We start from the raw sequence: 18,071 nt of genomic DNA on the forward strand, positions 1-18,071 counted from the left end.
ACCTGGAAGTAAATTGTTTCCCTCGGTCTGAAACCACCCTCAAGGGGGCGCCATGCAACCTAAACACGTTTTCTACAAACAATTTGGCGGTTTCTTCTGCTGTGACAGCATGTGAGCAGGCTATAAAATGGGCCATTTTGGTTAACAGGTCTACCACAACCATGATGGCTGTTTTCCCTCTGGACTTTGGCAGATCAGTCATGAAATCTATTGCCACTGCTTCCCATGGTCTTTCAGGTGTGGGTAGCGGTTCTAATAACCCTGCCGGTGCCCGCCTCTCCCCCTTGGCTCGCTGGCATTGGTCACACCCTCTCACATAGTCCCGCACATCTTCCCTGACCTTGGGCCACCAAAATTCCCTGGTAACCAACCACATGGTTTTGTGTTGCCCAAAATGCCCTGCTGTGGGGCTATTGTGCAGCTGCTTGAGTACCTTCTCCCTCAAATCACCTTCAGGTATATATAACGCTCCCTTGTAATACAACGCCCCGTTTCTCTCCTCAAAACCCCCGGGTTTATCTCCCTCCCTCCTGAGACCCCTGAGTTTGTCCTGGGCGTTTTCATCACTCTGCGTTCCCTCTACCAGTTCCCTTTGCCCCACCAATGCCGCCCCACACACCCAGCGGTCCTCTGGAATGACATGTCTTTCTTCAGGTGCTCCCTCCCCCTCCAAATATTCAGGTTTGCGTGAGAGAGCGTCCGCCCTAACGTTCTCTGGGCCTGGCACGTAACAAATCTCAAAGTTAAATTTGGAGAACTCCTGGACCCATCTCAACTGCCGTTGGTTGAGCACTCGTGCCGTTCTCCAATACTCAAGGTTCTTGTGGTCAGTGCACACTTGCACCTTATGTTGTGCGCCAATTAGCAGGTGCCTCCATCTCCGGAAAGCCTCATGAATAGCAAGAAGTTCTCGGTCGTACACCGTGTAGTTCCTCTCGGATTTGTTTAGCTTTCGCGAAAAAAAGGCACACGGTCTCCACTCTGACTCCTCCTTCCCTGGCTGCAGAAGAAGCACCGCCCCTATGGCTCTGTCTGATGCGTCTGTTTCGACTCTCATCTTTCTTTGTAAATCCACATGCAGAAGTTGTTCTTCAGAGGTGAAGGCCCTTTTCAGTTCCTCAAAAGCTCGCTCCGCCTCCTCAGTCCAAACAAATTTCTTCTTACTGCTGAGACAGTCCGTAATGGGCGCCGTCAGGTGAGCAAAGTTTCGGATGAACTTACGATAAAAGTTCCCAAACCCTAGGAACCTCTGCACATCCTTCTTGGTTTTGGGTGTTTTCCATTCCAGCACTGCCTGGACCTTGCCAGGATCCATGGCCAATCCCTTGTCTGACAGGCGGTACCCCAGGAACTCCACCTCCTTGGTATGAAACTGACACTTCTCCAGTTTCACCCACAGCCGGTTGGCTTGCAGCCTGCTCAACACTTCTCTGACGTCTCTCACATGCTGCTCCTCATTCTCAGAATACACCAACACGTCATCTAGGAAGGCCACACAATTCTTGTAAAGCAAAGGCCCCAGTACGTGGTTCATAAACGATTGGAAGCACGCCGAGCCTGCTTGTAAGCCAAATGGCATAACGAGATATTCAAATGCCCCCAAAGGGGTGAACATGGTGGTCTTCCATTCATCCCCTTTCCTTATACGTATCAGGTTGTACGCCCCCCTTAGGTCCAGCTTTGTAAAAATCTTTCCCTTCCGCACCCTGGTCAAAATGTCGTCAATCCTGGGCATAGGGAAAGCCAAGGGTTCTGACACTGCGTTTAACCCCCTAAAGTCACACACAAGTCTCGGCTTGTCCGTGTTTTTTTTATCCACAAAAAACACTGGGCTACCTCCCACCGCTCTGGACTCTCTGATGAAGCCTCTCTTCAGGTTCTTGTCAATGAACTCTCTTAGCTCCTGCATTTCTCTGTCTGACATGGCATACAACTTGCCTACAGGAAGCTGTGCCCCAGGGAGTAAATTGATTTGACAGTCAAAGGGTCTATGCGGGGGTAGTTGGTCCGCTTCCTTCTCGCTGAACACGTCGCTGAGATCTGCGTATTGTGGTGGTACCTTCACTTTCTCCATTACTTCAGTCCCTGCTAGGGTGGCTTGGGCCCCTGCTGAACCCTTTCCCCCTTTGCAGTGTTCTAAGCAATGTGCTGAACCAAAGGAAACCACTCTCCGATGCCAGCCCACCAGCGGATCATGTAACGCTAGCCAGCTCATCCCCAAAATAATAGGAGCTCCTCCCAAGGTGGCCACATTAAACACTATCAGTTCTGTGTGCCTTGCCACCTTCATTATCATTGGAACGGTCTGCAAGCTGACTTCTCCTCCCAACAACTCCCTGCCATCGATCGTGGTCACCTGCAGGGGGCTGCTTAAAGGGATAGTCTGTATCTGGTGTTCAGCTGCAAACTCTTTGCTCATGAAATTGCAGGAGCTGCCTGAGTCCAACAGCGCCTTTATCTTTAGGGGGTGTCCATTTTGCAGCTCTAGCGACACTTCTATCACTAGGGCAGGTTTAGGAGGTTCTGGCGTGGGCACTTTCACTGCTCTTTGGCCTGGCTGCTGTGCCCCGACGGTGGCAACCAGGCGTTGGCTTTTACTTGCTCCGGTTTTTCCTCCTCTCTTCCCTCAACAGCTCCCACCATCCCTTGCCATTCCTTCCTCTGGGGGCAGACTCTGGCAAAGTGACCTGGCTGTTGGCAGAGATAGCATTTCCGGGCGCCTTTTCCCTCCTTCTTCCCCCCCTCACTGGGCTTTGAAACTGCGCACGCGCGCGCTGTTCCGATTTCCATCGGCTCTGCCGGCGGGAAAGTTGTCTCTGGAATGTCTGGAATGCGGAACTCCTTCCAACGTTCCCCCTTCCCTTCCCGCCTCTCCAAAGCTCTCGCCTCCTGGTGCGCTCCTATGGTCAGCGCAGATTTGGTCAGCTGATCCATAGAATCCGCCCTAGGACCCCGGGAAAGTTCGTCTTTCACAGCCGAAGCAAGGCCTTCTTCAAATAGCATTTGAATGGGTGCCGCCGATAAGTCCCACCCCAATCTGTGAACCAGCATGGTGAACTCAGTCCAGTACTCACGGACAGATCGGCTCCCCTGCTTGCAAGCCATTAGCTGTCTGCGCACGACTCCCTGGTCAATATCGCTGGAAAACATGAGATCCATTGCACGAAAGAACTTCATGGTGTCCTTTAGGACGTCATTATGCGTTGCCATCAGGGGTCTAACCCAGTCCCTCGCCCCCCTTTCAAGATGCCCAATCACAAAAGCCACTCGCGATTCCTCGTCAGGGAATTCATCAAACTGCACATTGAGGGCATATTGCATCTCTGTTCTAAAGGTATGGTAGTCCTTGGGGTCCCCCCCAAACTTCTGCACCAACCCTGGTACCTTTCTGGTGAACTGGGTGGCTCTCCCCTTCTTGTCTGCATCCTGAGCCCTTCTCTCCTCAAGCCTCGCCGTCTGCAGCACCAGTTGGATTTCCAACGCTCGGTACCTTTCTTCCAAGCTTGGACCCGCTCCAACTCCTGCTTCTCCGGTTCCGGCTGGGTCGCTCATGATGCCTTCTCCTGCACAGGCAGCTTACAAAGACTGTCGGAATGCTGTGATGGGATGATGAGCTGCTTGTGCGTAAAATCGTAGTCCCTCAGAGTTTGTGCAACTCCACAAACCTCTGTCTGTGACAGAGCTCCTCAGACATGTCTGCTCTAGTCACTTGCAGATTCCGACAGTGGTTGTTTTCGGAAGCGCTTCCAGCATAAAAGCTCCTTAACGGAAACACGTCTTCGGGACTCGCGACGTGACAGCTTCCGGCGAGGAATGGGTCTCCCTATGGGAGCTTCAGACACCTCCCCACTGTTCTCGCTGGACGTGTCCCTGAGCCCTCCCTCTTGCTCGCTTTCCCTCAGAGATCCACCTCTCACCCTGCTAGTTCCTGCTTTGGCCACTGAGTCTCTCTCAGCCTCCGTGAGACTTTCCTCCAGAGACCCACCTCTCCCCCTGCTGGTCCCTGCTTCCGCTGCTGAGTCCCTCCCAGCCTCCGTGAGCCCTTTCCCCACCTGTTCCTCCGATGGCAGTTCCCTGACACTATGTTTTAGCGATTCTTGTTTTTATTTGTAAGCTGCCTTGAGTCCCATCAGGGGAAAAGGCAGGGTATGAATATAATTATATATGCATTCCTCAAACCTACAGGAATGTAGAATGCTTTCTTCGTTGGTGAACGTAACGAGATCACTATCATATCTTGACCAACTAACTTTAGGGATTAATTTCTGTCGATGCTTACTGGGGTAGGACCCTAGAATCTGCTTCAAAGGCCGCTACTGACCATTGCCTCTCCATTCTTGTTTGATTTAGTGAGCCACTTTTTCTGTTCCAATGGGGTACCTGGGAAGAAACATAGTTCTGAGCACATGCAGAGTGAAAACCCTTCAGAACCACAGTGGCCTACTCCTCATTTCGGATAAAGAAACAGGGGGTGTCGGCGTGCTTTGAGTTGGAATATTTCCATGAAAAACTTCAGCCCCGAGGCTTCATTTTCTTACAACATGTGCACTGCCAAGGGAGGCACCATGTTCCATTTGGAGCTTGGCATCTGCATTTAAAAAACATCAGGGGAACCAATTAATGCCAGTGGTGATTGCTGGTTATTTTTCTAACAACATCTGTCCATTGAGCAATGGCCTAGGAGATCAATGATATATATGCAAGCTGTTTCCTTTATATCACAAAGAGCTATTCTATAGCTATGCTGCAGCTTCTGACAACAGAATGGTATAGAGGAAATGAGTACTGTGTGTGTGTGTTTACTCACAGAGGTTGTAGATAGCTTATTTAAATTATATAAATTTAAAAATTGATTGAAGCAAGTCCACGTTTGATAATACTGCCTGCTCCGGCTGTAGAAGAAGCTAGGTCAAATTGTGGATGAAGAAAATAATCTAATCTGAATCTGACAAAAGGCCTTGATGGATGCCATCAGCTGCTTGCTGCCAGAACCATCCAGTTATCTCATGTGACACTGTTAAACCTTAAATCCTGGCTGAAATCCTGGCTTCCTTTCTTCTCCAGGACCCGGCACAAGCTCTTTGTTCTCACCTTCAAAGTCCTCCATGGCTTTACCTTTTTATCTTTCCACTCTTGTTTTATTATTTATTAATTTATTAAACTTACGTACTCATTGCTTGCCACCCAAAGATCTCCAAGTGACTTAGAGCAAGGAAAATATATATGCAACTACATAATATATGTTTTGGGATTCCTGAGAGATTGCCATTCCCAATATATGCCCTCTCAGCCACTTCAAATCTGCGGAACTGCCACTGCAACAGGTGCAACATAATATTATAATAATATACCCTGACAAATCCATATTTTAGTGTGGCACCGACATTTTGGAACTTTGTGGCTTCTGATACCAGGCAGACACCTTCACTGCATTCTTTTAGAAAAGCCTACACAGATATCTAGGGACACGGGTGGTGCTGTGAGTTAAACCACAGATCCTAGGACTTGCTGATCAGCAGGTCGGCAGTTTGAATCCCCGCGACGGGGTGAGCTCCCTTTGCTCGGTCCCTGCTCTTGCCAACCTAGCAGTTTGACAGCATGTCAAAGTGCAAGTAGATAAATAGGTAGCGCTCCGGCGGGAAGGTAAACGGCGTTTCCGTGCGCTGCTCTGGTTCGCAAGAAGCAGCTTAGTCATGCTGGCCACATGACCCGGAAGCTGGATGCTGGCTCCCTCGGCCAATAAAGCGAGATGAGCGCCGCAACCCCAGAGTACGCCACGACTCAACCTAAGGGTCAGGGGTCACTTTACCTTACACAGATATCTAGAATGCTGAAGCGTTTTTAGTTGGATGCTGGTTTTAATTTTGGAATGTTTATACCTACTAATAACTTATTGCAATAGTAATGGTACCATGGTGCAGCACAAGGATCTGATGTCTTATTGTAACAAAGTCTAAGTAAGTTAAGCAATGGTGTATTTTTGCCCCATTTATTCCTGCCTCCCTTTTCCTTCCCTTCTCATCTATTTCCACTTCTGTTGAATTCTGGAGTGTAAGTGCCCCAGGGCAGAGATCTATCCTTTTGTACTCTGTGCTATGAACAAGGATGGTATGTATAATAATGATGAGATCATCATCAACAACATTATTCCCTTCTGAAATTTGGCTGCTGTATACTCTGTTCTCATTTAGACAACATTTTTTTTTTGTTAGATATTTTGTCAGACTTTTGGAAGCAATCAATGTTTCAACTGGAACAGGATGCTATGTTTCATAGTTTCATGATGTGCTGATATGAGGTGCTTCATCTGCTTATCTTTTTTATTGCTAAGTATTTTTTTTAACGGGTGCTTCACTGTGGATGTCAGGGAACTGACATCGGAGCCAGAGGCGGAGGGAAGGCTCTCAAGTGATGCTGGAGAGGGACCCAGCAGGGAGAGAGGCAGCTCAGCTGGGGAAGGAAATCAGCGTAACACCAGGGATAAAGGGGGGCAGATGGGGGAATCGGCGAGAGGGCTCCAGGACTCTTCGCTGGACACCAGCGGGGAGAGCACAGGTCCTCCACTACCCACACCCTCCCTGCGCAGAAGACTTCCACGCAGGGAGAGTAGGAGGAGACTTGGCGTCAAACAGCTTTATGCTGGAAAAGGTTTAAGAAACGCCCACTGATGGATTCTGCTAGCGACTGAGGCAGCCACGAAGTGAAGGGCTGTCCAGACAGGAAAGGTTTGACAAGCCAACTTAGCCAGGAGTGGCGGTAACTTATGCACGAGCAACCCATATTCATCACAGTAGCCAACCATGAAATCCCAAAATAAAGGGAAGGCTATGTTTTAAACAAACAAATAAACTCCTTTTATTCATCATCATCACCACCTCTAAAATGTTGCCTAAAGTTAAATTGAAAATGTATGCAAACAGTACCTACTTTGGAGAGAAGAAAAGAAAATGGGAGGAATTTCAAGAGAATCTTAAAAAAAAGAAAAGTTTCCACTTCTCCCAGTGTCCACACACAGCCCTACTGGCTGAAAGACTGCTGGTTTCACAGACTAGCATAGCGTTTTGAAGGATTTGCATTCCCTGCCCATTACAGTATGTTCCTGAGACACAGTAACTACTTAGTCCTTGTATCTGTGTTGAAACCAATGTGCTTGCCATTCTTAACCCTGCCAAACAGTCTGCACTAGGCAGAGTTTAAAGTGGATCTGAAAGACTGTGCTCTCAGTTTGGTAGTGAGCTTGTGTTACTTTGTATATAACTACAGGAGTACTCAAGGCAACGCATCGCTAATTTTCAGATGCCCTTGTATAGACCCATGTGCCTGGACCTCACAAATAACCTGATGTCTCTAACAAAGCAAACCTTCCTTTATTGCCAGAGATTAAATGTGTTATGGACTCACATTTTTTCCTTGCTGATACACACAATGAACCAGGTTAATAGAGTCAGTTACTTATGAAGCACTTTAAAAAGTGTAAAGTGCTTTACAATTCACATCTTACTTATACTCATTACAATACTGTGGCTTGTCCAAGGTCATGAGGTCACCTTTGCAACCAAGGCCAATCGAGGTTTTCTGAAGTTAGTATTATTATTATTATTATTTTAAAAAGCTGGTTTTTCTACAGCATTTGTGAGTAAATAGCTGCATTTGCACCCCATTTGGACTCTTAAGAAGTTCAGCACAACAAATATGAGCTAAGGTTTTATGGAGGAGTGACATTGTAACCCAGGAATGTATTTCCAGTTTGTGTCACTTGTGTGTGTTTTTAGAGCAATAGACTCTTGATCTTACAGCTGTGGGTTTGAGCCCCACATTGGGCAAAAAGATTCCTGCATTGCGAGGGGGTTGAACTAGATGACCCTTGTAGTCTCCCTCAACTCTATTAGTCTATAATATCTATGTGTTGATTCCAAATTAATCAGCATTTTAAAAGAAAAATAATAATCCAGAAGATCAGAGTTCAAATCTCCACATAGCCAAAAAGTTCACTATGTGGTCTTGGGCCAGTCACTCACTCTCAGCCTAATCTACCTCACAGGGTTGTTGAGAAAACAAAATGAAGAACCATGAAGACAACCCTCCTAGACAGGCAGTTGACTTTTGTCCACAAAACTCTCCTTCTCATTTCCCACCCAAATTTAGGTTTGTTGTTTTCATGCTATTCAAAATAAAGTTCTGCCAGATGTCTTGTGGCTCAGTTTAGTGCTGAAATGCAGAATAAAATGACAAATAGGACCTCTCCACTACCAGTGGATGTTAAAAGTTGTTGTGTGTGTCACATAGCTTATATAGAAATGTGGCCTTTCAGACACTGAAGACTTGAAGTATTTCTGATTCTCTGGCCTAATCTGAGGCAAGGAAGCATCTCTACTGTGTCTAGAAAACAGTGCTGTGGGCCAAATTGGGACCTGTGCTGGACCAAATTTACCATGTGGGCCAAAGATTCCCTACCCATTATCTATATAAATGTCAACTTGGAGGGTTTTCACTATATTGTTAATACTGTATTAGCAGTAATAGCAGCAGCAGCATGAACATCGAAACTGCTCATAACTGTGTGGTATCAACATGGGTAAAATACCCCTGGTTTAGGGCACGACCTACATCAACCCACAGATTAACATGAACAGTGATGAGTAGCACACATAAACAAGATAATCATGGACCACCCTGCTTTTTTTTGCGCTAATCATTCAACAGTTTTCTTGCCTTCCTGCTTTATATGTGTGTGGGGGGGGGACTTCAGTCACCACTGTTACTCTTGTTCACATTTAAACAATATAAAAGTTGTCATTTGCTGCCATGGAAACGCCAGTGAAATGCAATTGCTTTATTTACCTCCAAAATCTTTAGCCACTGGCATTCTTTGAAAGCATTGTCATTTGGCTGAGAAGTATACTAGCATCTCTCTCTCTCTCTCTGTCTCCCTCCCTCTTCTCTCTGTCTAAATTTGGGGTAATGAGCTAGAACCTGGCTCCCTTGAGAACCAACTTAACCTTCTAATGGTTATACAGCCATAAAAATCAAGATATAGTCTCATATAGGCAGCAAAGTTCAATGTTTTGTATGTATAGAAGTGGCACTAAAAGGTTGAGTTTGTGATTTGAGGAAGGGAGATTTCACCAGTCCTTGGTGAGTCTGGCAGCAGCAATCTTAGATTTCCTTTAAGGATATTTTCACAAGAAATGACAACTGCCCCAGAAAAATGGTGTCTGACATACGCATTGCAATTGCCCACCCCAAATGTCCCTTGGAATGGGAATTCTGGGAGATCTAAATGGTGGCTTCCAAACCTGCAGTAGGTTTCATCTGCCCAACTGGAGTGATTTTGCACCTTTAGCTTGCTTTGGGGTATGGGGGGGGGAATCACTCCCATTCAAACAAATGAAGCAGTGTGGGTCTGTTAGCTCGCCTGGGGATAGGAAAAGAAATTACTGAGCAACAGATCAACTGCTCAGCATAGCAGCAAGGACTTACTACACAGGCAAGACTAAAGGCTCACCCATACAGTGGTGCCCCGCAAGACGAATGCCTCGCAAGACGGAAAACTCACTAGACGAAAGGGTTTTCCGTTTTTTGAGCTGCTTCGCAAGACGAATTTCCCTATGGGCTTGCTTTGCAAGACAAAAAATGAAAACGTCTTGCAAGTTTGTTTCCCTTTTCTTAACACTGTTAATACAGTTGCGACTTGACTTCGAGGAGCAACTCATAGAACGCGGTGTGGTAGTTAAACTTTTAAAACTTTTTTTGGGGGGGTTTGGATTTTGGGTTGGGGTGTTTGGAATTCAAGGACTTGGTGTTGGGGAGGGGTTTGCAAGAATCTGGAAGCTTGTGTGTTTTTTTCTGCATTTTTATGATTTTCTGTGACCATTGGGCCACTCTGCTGTTTTTTTTTAAAAAAATCTGGATTTGAATTTCTGTATGGTGGGTGGCTGGGGGAGGGGGTTCTTCAGCAAGAAGCAAAGAGTGGAAGAGGAACCTTCTTTGAGTTGTCCCCCGGAGTCTTAGAAAATGTACTGTACACTTTGTTGATTTTTAAATGTTTTTCTGTCATGTTTAGAAACTTAATTTATTGTTCCTTCAATTTTTGAAATGCTCTTTACAGTATGTGTGACTTTAAAGAGCACTTAATAAACTCTTGTTGTACCAAATTTGGCTTTGTTTGGACTTTTTTTGACCATAGGAACGCATTAATTGAATTTCAATGCATTCCTATGGGATTTCGTGCTTCGCAAGACGAAAAATTCGCTAGATGAAAAAACTCGCGGAATGAATTAATTTCGTTTTGCGAGGCACCACTGTACTGTAATACGGTTCTGCTCCAAATCACTGCCTTCCTCCACTTTCCCTTTCCTCCATTTGGATTTTCTGATACCCTCTCCTTTTTGGAGAATCCCTAATATTAGAAAATCTGGATTGAGAAATGGAGAGTTAGTAGAGGTGTATAGGAAGCTATACATCCACATTATACAACTGTATGGATGATCCCATTGAGTTATGGAAGGAATCACACCATCAGGCATGTCTCTTATAGAGACAGGCCATGCATGTTACATACTTCACTACAGATTTAGAAATGTGTACATAAAGATACAAAAATTATTTAAATATACATTACGTGAAAAAATCATATTTTATCACAAAATATGTTTTGTGCAGATTTGGTTGTGTTTTTTCTTTCTTTCAAAAAATCAGATTAATTCACAAATGAGACAGAATGGACCAATGAATGAACACATAAAAAATTGGCACAGACTGGAAATAGTCTGATCTGTCCATTCCTAATCAACGCTGGAGTATTCTTTAATACCAAAGCAGAGACACTTCTGTATATGAGGTCCAAGGCAATTGCCCTCATGGCCTTGTCAGCCATATTCAATTCAACATCATACTAGGAAAAAGTGGGACCTTGGGAGCATTATCAGGCCTCCGCACCATTTGTGGGTTCTAAATGGGACCCCCAACATCACAAAAATAGTTCTACAAAAATGATTCTTGCTCTTCAGAATTTTGATATGCAAATTACTAATATATATCTACAGACAGGACAATTGATAGCACCATCCCAGAAAAAGAGAACCTCAGCTGGAATCTTTGCTCAGCTAAGACTATGTAGACATTGCGGGCTTAAAATGTGGCTTGGTTGCTCTATTTCTCAATTCAAAATGAAGCCTTTCTGGGGGGGGGGGGGACACACACATTAAAACACAGTATCTCATAAGAAATAATAGAATAAATGCGGGACAAATATGGATTGCAAAAGAAGTGGTGGGAGTGTGCTGCGTGCAAAAAGGAGTGTATACCTCCTTAATTAGGTTCTGAATTTAAAACTTCAGCATCAAACCACATGTAGTTAACTCAGTGAAATTAACTCCAAGTGGAATACCCATTTCTTGTCTGCTATTGCCAGAGTGGAGGGGCAAAAGAACGTGCCATTTTTTTTCAACGATTCTAAAGAGCATGAGTTGGCCTTTTGCTGTTTGCATAGAATGGATTCTATACATGAACCATTTGTAGGGCAAATATTTGTTTTAGGTGCTATGCCTAAAAGAAATTCCTTATTTAAAAAAATCACTTCCTTCAGTGCTGGAAGTAATTAACTTTCAATGGCAGCTAATTATAAGTGAAGAGAAATTGGAGTCTGTGTGGCTGTTTGTTTGGTGGAAGCTTAGCAAAGTGTTTTTTAATTGGAAACCCTCTTTGTCGCATTGTATTTCAATCCATTTTGCACTGTATTTATTGTTCCAGATTCATATTATAACCATGACCTTTCATCTAATGACAGAAGCTCTTGCGGAGGAGGAGAGGGGGGGATTATTGTTTTTACAAATAGACATTAGGGCTATGAGATTAGAAAAAAGAAAATGGAGAATATAGGAATGATATGGAGCCAAAGGGGTGATAAAGACATCAGCATCCTGCATACCATGTCGCTGAGAATATAAGATATTGCAAAAGACAAAAGGAAGGAAATCTGCCTATAGAGGTCTCATATATACAAGTCTGTTTGCTTGCATAGTTTTAACTTTGGTTTGCCATGTCTGAAGTTGACTCAAAGCTCACTCAGAGCTCATCAGGACATGTGTAAAATCAGGACAGAGTCCTGAATTGTTGATTTGGAAGGAACCCAAAGGGTCACCTGTTCTAATAATCTGAAAAGCATCATCATAATCACCACCACTACCATCACTAATATTATGCATGTGGTAACGTCCTTGGCAAATACAGTGTGTGCCTGTCTGCTAAACAAGCTCAACTGGGTGCAATGCACAACCTTGTACTACATATAGGTTCTGCACACTGATTTCTCAGCTGAACCACCCCCTTTTTAAAATAGCATTTTGAGTTTGCAGAAATGTTCCATGGTGATTTTATGCTCACAACAATCCTGTAGTGCAATTTTACCCAAAAGAGAAAAAAGAACAATGCTAGTGTCTTAAAGACTAGCCCCTCGAAGCTTATGCCATAATAAATGTGTTAAAGTTCACATCATCAGATGCCTCACTCTTGGTAATCCATGAAAGCTCATGAGATAATACATTTATTAGCTTCTAAAGTGCTGACTATTGTTGTTTTGTTGTTGAAAGCCATCGCTAGTTGTCCATCCCTTTGACATTTCTCATTACAGCAAAGCAGGTTATGAGCACCAAGCTGAGCACGGTTAACCAGCTATGTCCTGTCAATGGCCTAACAAGCCTCTCTACACCACCTGCCCCATTCTTGGCAAACAGAAAAATACAACAGGAGACTTATTGAACCCCAGGTGCAGGAATGGGGAAACTGAGGATCAGGAGCCAAATGCAACTCCATCTAGCTCTTGAGATTCTCCTCAAACCACATCCCATCCCCAACCACACCTCTTACTGGCCCTAATTCACATGCTCTTGAGTGTTTTGGCCTGACTGGAACATGTCCTTTAACTCTGACAATGCCTCTTGCCTACTTGGATCGAGGATAGAGAGGGGTGTATGAATAGCCTACCATACAAGGGTAAAACTTGCATTCACTGCTTCATCCACTCTTGTCTCTGGCTCCACTGGCAAGTAGCCCTCAGAAGAATGCCTGAAGGGGATGCGGCGTTTAAGCTGGAAAAAGTTTCCTCAAGTTGAAAAAAGAGGCCAATGGGCTTCCTTCAACCTGCTGCATCACACCTTGGTGGAGGCCTGCTTTAAAGTCACATTTTGAGTATTCCATTTCTGCAGCGTGTTGTAGTCATCTCAGAGAAGCAGCCATTTTGAGGGGTGCCACAAACCGGCAAAGAAAAATGCAGCACCTCACTTTCCCCAAGCTTCTGCTGCTTGAAGCTATTTCAAAGGTGTGAAGATTCTTTGAAAGAATGCCAGTGAAGTAGCACTAAGCAATAGTGACATTTTTAATTACACTTCAGCCTGAGTCACCCAGAATGTAAATGAGCACACTATCCTAAGGTAAGAAAAGACTATTGCTTGGGTTGGCATGAGGAGTCAACTGTCTTTAGACTTTAATCCTTTAACCACATCAATTCATCACTTGCCCTTTCCTTATAACAGCAAATGTTTGAATTGTCTCAGTTGCAGGCTAATTTCTACCACCCTAATAGGCTCGCTTAAACTTTGTTAGGAGAGCCTTTGGCCACCTTAAAAGATCCATCAGAGAGGTGGTGAGAACAGATGCTGTGCTTCCCCTCAGTACTGATTCACTCATCCAAAATGATGGTGCTGAGTTTCGTACACAGAGAGAGGAAGCAGAGCAGCATGGTTGAAAAGACTGCAGATGATCTACAGATGTAAACAATAAACTTGACCTGGATTTTATTATTAGATGAGCTGGTTTTGCAGGTAGGAAGGGGTGGAGTAATTTAGGGAAATGGAAAAGGTAAGCAGATGGGGGTGAATGTGGTTTAAATGAGGGGTGACAGAAGTTGGATGGAAAGAAGCAATGAAATGAAAGGGAACGAAGTTGTCGACTGTGACATCCACAATAAGGTCCTTCAAACTGTGGGGGATGAAGCAGTCCCTCTCATAGTTTGAAGCAGAGGTAGCTACCTTTATTTTTAGCCTGAGAGCTGCAATCATAGTTGATCAACCTGTGATGATCAGCTGAGGCGGGAGAGTTATCACTCCTTTGCTGCTCACCAAATGATCTCAATCTGATAACTGGGGAAGGGGTCCTTTGCATCCCTGCCAGGGTGCTGGCTAACCTAGTGCTATGTCCACTTTATTTTTTGTTCTTCTTGCAGCCAAAATTGGTGAGGTCTCCATATGCCTTGGGGGGTGGGGGTGGGATGATGGTGTATGCTAATCTGTCACCTTGGCCAGGGGTTAATCAGGAACGGATGCTCCTCATATGAGATACAGGTTATTGCAACTAAATTCACCCACCCAGTGAAGGTTTTGGTTGCCATTGGGGTGATGAAGCAAGCTCTCTCCTTTCCTGGAAACTTTGCCATTGTGGAAGTTTGATCACTTTGAGATCAGAAGATGCACCCATTGCCATATATTTCTGTTTAGCTCTAAGCCAAAGGGAAAGGGAGCAAGGTGTTTGCACACAGCTTCTTCAACCTCCCAAAGCATTGTGGAACTGGACAATTATCTAGCATTGTCTCCTCTCTACCAAGCTGTGAAGCAGCTGAGACCATAGCTGTCCCTGGGGAAGCGTCATGATCCTGAGAAGCATGGGTAGGGGACTGCAGAGGAGGTCAAAAGAAGGGGGATTTGAATATCCTTTGATACATTTTACTAGAAAATGTCTTCTCTTACTATCTTAATGGACTTGTTGCAAACAGGGCTAGAGTGCATAGTACTCATATGCATTAATTTCTAAGCTTGAGTTGCATTACCCTATGATTCTTTGACTGCAAAGTATCACATCCCACCTCCTTCTAAGTGACTAAATCTATACATGGACCCATCAATGAAATATACTCATGTATGTTGACTTGAAAAGAAGAGATTAATTCAGAATAAAGTTCAGTTATAAGGAACAAGTTATTCAGTACCACAACAATTATAAGCAATGCTGAATTGAAATGTCATACTGTTATCTTTGTCATTTCCTTTTTATTTTTAATACACAAAAACATTTAGAATACATAATTCTTTCTTTCCGCATGACTGTTCCAGGAACAGATTGCTTAATACCAGCTATTTAGAAGACCAATGTCCTTCTTCCAATAATCAGTTTTAGCAATAGTTATCTGCACACTAACTTTATCTTAGGCAATGATTCCAAGAAAAATATGTCCATATTTTATTTTTACCCAAATGGCTGAACAGATTTCAATGTAATGCTTTAACAGCATATCCATAAGCATGTTTACTCAAAGCTAAGCCCCAGTTTATTCAGCTGAATGTACTCCTTAGTAAGTAAGTTTAGCATTGTAGTCTAGTTATCATTTCTGGTATACTCAAACATTCAAAATAGAAAAATCTTCCATAATTGTCCAACTTCTTCCCTATTGCCCAACTTTCTCTGTTTTCCTTTAGAAAGATGACATCCTTTCACAGTAACTTAGCATAATAACATGGAAATTATCTGTTCAGACACATACTGATTAAGAACTCAAGACCATAAGGAGACAGAGCAACATCAAAAACTAAAATGGAGGTGATCTAAAATCCCACATCTAAGAGGCACATGGTGGTGGTGGGAAAATCTTCACCCAAGTCTCCTTGTGACTCTCCTTTCTGTCAGTTTCAAACTGGTCTGTCTTCATTTTATTTATGACCCTGGATATCCAATCTAGAATATTATAAGCAGCTTCGTCTGCTGCTGTCCCCACTCCAAGCTCTCCTTCCTTCCTTCCTTCCTTCCCTTGCCAGTATTAATCCCAGTGTGTATATGTGGCTGATTGGGTAGAAAGAGCAATGCAAGACTCTGCCTCTTTCTCAAACTGTTTGGGAGCTATCTGTACCTCTCACAACACAGCTCTTGCCTATTTACTCAACCAATTTTGCAATTCCTGATGGTGAAAGTATAGGGTATGCCAGATATGTAGATCCACAGCTCAGCAACAGAGGTGGCAGTGGAGGAACTGACACATTGTTAGACAGCATGGCAACATGAGCCTCCTGTATGTTAGATGGCTATCAGTGACAACAGCCTTCTTATAATAACAGTGGCCCAAGCAGTAAGGACAAGTCAATGTCCTTCAATGACCTTCAATGTCATTTTTCACCTTTCATACCTGTTGCACGTGCAATTTTTATCACTGCCAGACACATCCTGCTTAAGGTTGTAACCCACCTTGGGACCTTACAGTGAAGGGCGGGTAACAAATAAAATAATAACAACAGTAATAGTAATCTTGTCATCATGAAAGATGACAGGTCCAACGCAAGACACACTGCAGAGAAACAGCATGGCAATAATGTGATCAAGCAAGAATGACTTACCGCTACGTTAAAAGCACATTCAGTCAATGAAAGTTTAGCAAGTTGCAGGACTTACCTAGGAGAAAAAAAAGAAATTTGAGGAGATTACTGAATGTAATAAGTGTGCACACATACACAGAGAGCTCAGAGGACCACATTTTCTGCAGTATTACATGGATATGCCAGCCAGCAAGTGCTGGTTCTCTGTAGTTCCGCACATCACTTATGTCTCCAATATCCATTTAATCTCATCAACACATCAGTATGGAATGGCACAAAGGGCACTGATAAAGATGACATTCTTTTCACTGTTGTGAGAGGGGCTGGAATGACCTTTTAGAACAAAAAAGTAAAGAAAACCATAGACTGAGTTGCTTCGTCTTTTTGGTGATGCAGAACAAAGCCAAGATTGCTGGAGCTTTGCAAAAGAATGAACTGGCTCACAGTGAAAAGCACTTAAGTGGACAGTGCCTCAGACTGAAAGCCATGTTGGTTTAATCCTTGTGTTGTGTACAATCTATTCTTGCACTAAACCAAGTGTCCAAACTCCAAAACCTTTTCTTTACCCATTGTTTGGATAAAGCTGAAGATGGCAATTATTTTCTCTGATCAATTGGTCTTAAGATGTCGCCACTATTCAATTATTGAAAGAATTAGTGTGGAGTAGTGGCTAGATAGTTGGAACTGGATTGGGCAGTTTGAATCTGCACTGCATCATAAAATGTACAGAGAACATCAGAAGAGCCCTGCAGGATCAGGCCAATAGCCTATCTAGTCTGACATCCTGTTCTCACAGTGGTTAACCAGACAGCTTTGGAAAGCTTGCAAACTGGACATGAGCAAAATAACTCTCTTCCCACCTGCAGTTCCCAGTAACTGGTTTATTCAAACATATTTAGGGCCAATCACTGTTTCAAAGTCAGTAGGAAAAAGATGTGGGGCAGACCACAGAATCATGATCCTCAAAGGAAGAGATCCCAAGCAACAAAGAATTCAACTTCATGCAACAGCTGTGAGAGCAACAAGATTCACTGAAAAAAGTTGTGTCCTCACCGGTTCCATCAACTCCTCTTTTCCAAGAAATATTCAGCAGTAAAGGACTCTGATGGTGTTTCCTGCTTGGCAGGGGGTTGGACTCGATGGCCCTTGTGGTCTATTCCAACTCATGATTCTATGATTCTATGATTCATGCATAGCCTTGAAGGACTGTATTCACATGGAGCCCCTTTATACTAACTTTAAATGCATGGGTTGGGGAGGGAGAAATGGCTAACAGTCATGCCAGCATCAGGTGACATAGCCATAAAGGGAAGTGAACAAATGTGTTCATACAGATGGGTCTAAAGAGACCAAAAATTCTTCTCAGGGCTGTGAAGCAACTGGCTTACTGGTAAAATGAGTGAATGGGATGTTGGCTCTTCTCTGCAAGGCAGCGCACCCATCCACACACCTATATATGTATATATAATTTTTTTGAATAGAACAGCACCACCCCTAAACAGAACCTCATGGCATAGAGCAGGGCATCTCAGTAGCACCTGCTTTGCAGGTTAAGGTGCATGATACAGGTAAGCCGAAAGCAATCCACAAAGTCTGGCTGTGATAAAACAATATAAGTTCAGGGTAAGTGAGTCCTTGCATTTCTGTCCATTCAATACAAGAGGGTTTGGGGACTTAAAGTTGTATTTTTGTAAGTTAGTATTCCCATAGGCGCCG

The sequence above is a fragment of the Podarcis liolepis genome (assembly GCF_965112155.1).
Source record: "Podarcis liolepis genome assembly, chromosome: 4".
Lineage (NCBI taxonomy): Eukaryota > Metazoa > Chordata > Lepidosauria > Squamata > Lacertidae > Podarcis > Podarcis liolepis.